The 4,820-nt window shown below is 45.8% G+C and overlaps 1 non-coding gene across 1 annotated transcript; it reads right to left on the reverse strand.

Annotated features, from left to right (window-relative positions):
• Window positions 1-1,169: 1,169 nt before the first annotated feature.
• Trnaa-cgc lies at window positions 1,170-1,242 on the reverse strand. The gene has a single exon. It is a non-coding gene; the product is annotated as a tRNA-Ala (tRNA).
• Window positions 1,243-4,820: the final 3,578 nt, after the last annotated feature.

Here is a 4,820-nt window from a genome sequence, read left to right on the forward strand (position 1 = left end):
ACACGACCTAGAGACGGCTGAAGAACCAACCAACAACTTAATCAAGTCCCTCTGTCGCAACCGATCAACTGCCTACTCCAGTACGCAGACAGCATTTATCTATCAGTGGAAATCACAGAATCTACACACGGTTCCACGTAAACACACTTGCACAAGAAGACGAACAATCGCGAAAGTAATCACTGTGGAACCATAAGGGCGAATCAATTCGACACACAGAGAGTTTCCACCAGCGGTCGGCGACCAAATACTCTTCGTCCGATCAGACGACCAACCGATCGACCAACCCAGGTCGTTCCCACTCAAGTTATGTGTGTCGGCAACGGTCGGGCGAGTCTTGGCTGTCCGAAACAGACTGCAGCTCCAACCCGACTCAACTCGATGTCCGTTCGGAATTCGGAGACACGGCGACCCGGGTATATTGGCTCGGACCCAACCATGCAGAGGTAGCTCTTGCCCATTGGCCACGACATCTCTACACAAGGAAGGAACCAACCCACATCCGGCAAGATGACCAAGGGAAGAGGCCCAGAAGCGGTCAAAATACCAAATACACGTCGCCCGAAGAGACGACCATCTGAACGACCAACCAACGGTCGTCTCGCTTCAGTCTCCTTCCGTCGGACAGTTCATGTGTGTCGACAGCGGTCGGCGGGCACTGGGTGTCCGCAGCTCACTGGCGCTCCGTCCCCAACTGTACTGCTGGTCATTCCCCCGACTGCACTTCACTGCTACTGCGTCCCGACTGAACTCCCGACAGACGACGACCCGGAAGTACTAGCGGTCGCTCCAAAGATAGTACGACAGTGCACTTATCGATAAGAGCTGCTGCTGCCACTCACGGGCAAGCAAACCAGCAACCTGGTGACGCCAGTCAATCGAATTAAAAGAAAAATGAGGCCACAGAACCACAACAAGATGACGAGCAATAAACGGCATGACCGCGAGCCGCGCACGGCTCACAGCCAATCCGAACAGGTGGTGGTGGTGGTGGTGGTGGTGGTGGTGGTTAGTGTTTAACGTCCCGTCGACAACGAGGTCATTAGAGACGGAGCGCAAGCTCGGGTTAGGGAAGGATTGGGAAGGAAATCGGCCGTGCCCTTTCAAAGGAACCATCCCGGCATTTGCGTGAAACGATTTAGGGAAATCACGGAAAACCTAAATCAGAATGGCCGGAGACGGGATTGAACCGTCGTCCTCCCGAATGCGAGTCCAGTGTGCTAACCACTGCACCACCTCGCTCGGTTAACCCGAACGGGTACGATTAATTATTCTTCAACGTCCCGATTTCTTTGATGTGTGAGCATGATCACTGCTCCGCCTCCCTGAGGGTCATCATGCTAGTAATCAAGTTTTCATCGGTGCGTCGGTTATGGAGTGGCGTACAAAGTGAGATAGTGTGAAAATCGAGAGTTTGTGGTATGCCTGTTTAGCGCGGCGCTTGTCTCGTGCTATTTCCGAAAGAACAGAAACCACGTGGAATCAGCACGTGTGATACATTTTACGTAAAATGAAGGAGGATGGGGCAGAGAGGAAAGGAAAGGGAATGGAAGGGACTAATGATTTCAGCTGCATCAGGACTTTGTGCTGCATCAGCAGCAACGAGTGAAAATGAGTCCAGACTGGGATTCCAACATGAGATCTCCTGCTTCCTAGGAAATTGCGTTAACCAGCGCGCCGTTCGGACACAGTGTTTATGCCAGTTCCAAGGATTACTTCGGCATGTTTCTTTAAAGTCAGTACCACCATTAAACTGTTGTTTATTTGCAGTGTTACATTTAGGCTTACACGACCATGATTTCGACTTCTAAGTGCCATTATCAAGTGTTATACAGTGCCTAAGATGGCATACTCTCGTATTTAAAATACACTATTAGACACGTATTTTAAATACGAGAGTATGCCATCTTAGGCGCTTTATAACACTTAAAACACTTGATAATGGCACTTTGTAGCCGAAATCATGGTCATGTAAGCCTAAATGTAAACTGCAAATAAACGTCTAATGGCGGTACTGTATTTAAAGAAATATATTATGGCTGTGGCCCCGCATTATGAAAAAATTATTATATATATATATATCGCGGCATGCTTCCCGACGACCCTCATTCCCACATAGCGTCAACTATCTGCAGTTCCTGTCCATGTCCTCTATGCTCGTTACTTCGAGATTCCCGCAGGAGGTCGGACGTAATTGTGCATCTGCACTGAATGTGGTGGATAGAGGGGAATCAGTTATGTGCATGTGTGGCGTCTGTTCTTTCTGTGTGACAGGCCAGTGACCGCTGACGAGGACAATCGTGGACCTTCGGCCTTTGTGTTCAAGTGCTAGCGGCGGCGCCTTCCTTGATTTCACGATTCAGAGAACGGGGCAATGAACTCTCTCAGTCGTCACGACAGAAAGCCGTTTATTGGCAAGAGGAGCGTGCCATGAACAAACAGGACATGGCTCGGCGCTACAAACTGTGGGCTCTTTTAGTAACATTTTGCGGAAGCGGCCACCCAACTCCAGGCGAACCTTCGGTGTGGCACCGAAAGCCCCTAACAGCGTTAGCGCCGGAAACACGGAGAAGCTTCTAGAATAAGCTCCTTACAATAGCTGAGATTGCCTAGACGACAGTGATGTCAGCTAAAGATTACCGTCTTTTATCTCACTTTGTGCTGTAGAGGAGTAACTCTCAGGGACTTGCTTCGTGACCGTCGTGTTAGTGGGTCGTGTCACACCGCCACTCCTGCCGCAGAGAATTTCTGAAAGTTGTTTGCTTGTACGGTCATCCGGACAGTACTCATAGTTTTTGAGGACGCTCATTGATTGGAGACTAGTTGTTTGGGGCTCAGCCGACTTCATCTCTCAGTCGCTGTCAGCGAGGCGTCGACGCGCAATATTTGGTCGGTAATACACGGGGCTCCGGCTTGTGGTGTTCTGATCTGCTGTTAGAGCTCCCAGAATAACAGCTCGGGGCTTTTTAGGTTTTGCATTTAACATACCGCTTCACCTTGATAGGTAGTAGCGGGCCATGGTATCCGATTTACGATTCCTTAATTCAATTCGTCTTTTATTTTTCATCTTCTCGCCTCTTCATTCTCACTAGAGGAATTTAGGAGGGTTCTGTGCAGTATAAACAGGTAGAGGGATTTGCCACAACTCGTCACTTATTCTCTGTTTGCAGATTAGTTTGTACTTTTGTCATGACAATGGTTATTCTAAAAATTTTGCTCTGCTGTAATAATATATTAAGTCAAAAAGTACATTAATGTGATGGTAGGATAGCATTTATCACTTCATCAGACATCCCTACCCTTTTTCCTGAGAATCATTTTTGTGGAAAGGATATTTTCTTATTGATCAATCTATTAGATTACTAGCTAGCTATTGAAGCTAGCGCTTCATGCAGGAATCGCAAAAGGGTCAGTTTAAGACACCAGAATGCGTTGCGTAGGGTTTCTTATGCGGAATTTGTATTAGAGAACCACGCTCATTTGCATTCCGCATGGTTGCTGAGACTAACCTGTGATTAGTTTCCATTGTGTCTCTAGAGCACATGTGGCCTGTAACTGATAAAGCATCATGATGGTTTCTGTATTGGGAGAAGATTTTGGAATAGTCCCCCATTTAGCTCTCCGGGAGGGGACTGCCAAGTAAGAGGTAACAATAACAAAACGATTGAATAACTAACGTAACGATGATGTTTTGCGAGTCTGGGCGTGGAATGTCAGAAGGCCGCATTAAGGAAAATTCAATATAATTCATCCTCTGAAAGCCCAATAAAAAAGATTCTTTACATAATAAAAGTGAGACTTTAAAGATAAGCTTTCACACAGTACAACAGAAAAACATCTTAAGAAAACTTGAAGTATCTTAACGGCTGAAGGCCCAAACAATTATTCAACAAAGGCAAACCTTAAGATAAGCATTTACACAGTACGGCTAAAGGCCATTTTAACGAATCAAGATAATTAATGAGAAACCTTACTGACAAGGATTTACATATTAAAGCCACAGATTTTGAAACAAACTCGGCTGAAGGCCTGAATACAGAGCAGAAAATGTTATAACGGGACTAGCACTCGTTATGAATGGAAAGGCAGGACAGAGAGAGTGTTGCTGTGAATAGTTCGGTGATGCAGTTGATCTCATCAGAATCGACAGCAAACTAACACCGACAACGATAATCCAGGTATACATACCAACGTCCCATGCTTCAGACGAAGAGACAAACAAGGTATATGAGGATATCGAGCGAGTAGTTCAATACGTAAAGAGAGATGAAAATCTAATAGTCATGGTGGACTGTAATGCGATTGTAGATGAAGGGGTAGTAGGAAGGTTTACGGGAAAATATAAGCTTGGTACTAGGAATGAAAGAGGAGAAAGACTGAGTTCTATGTTAAATTTGAGCCAGTAATGGCGAATACACGTTTGAAGTTCTGTTAGGCTATACACACTGCGATAATAAGTAGCTCAGTAGCCAGTACAATTGAAGAGGAACGGACATCTCTCAAAAGGGCGATTACAAGTTGGAAGGAAAAACATAAGAACAAACAAGGTAACTGCGAAGAAACTACGGCTAGCAGCAGAAATACATCAGTTGACTGATGAAAGAAGGAAGTACAAAAATGTTCAGGGAATACAGAAACACAAGCCGCTTAGAAGTGAAATAAACAGGAAGTGCAGGTAAGCAAAGGCGAAATGGCTGCATGAAAAATTCGAAGAAATGTAAAACGAAATAACTGTCGGTTGGGCTGACTCAGCATGTACAAAAGCCAAAACAGTCATCGGTGAAATTAAAAGCAAGGGTGGGAACAATAAGATTGCAACG

Source organism: Schistocerca americana, chromosome 8 (assembly GCF_021461395.2).
Source record: "Schistocerca americana isolate TAMUIC-IGC-003095 chromosome 8, iqSchAmer2.1, whole genome shotgun sequence".
In the NCBI taxonomy this organism is placed as follows: Eukaryota; Metazoa; Arthropoda; class Insecta; order Orthoptera; family Acrididae; genus Schistocerca; species Schistocerca americana.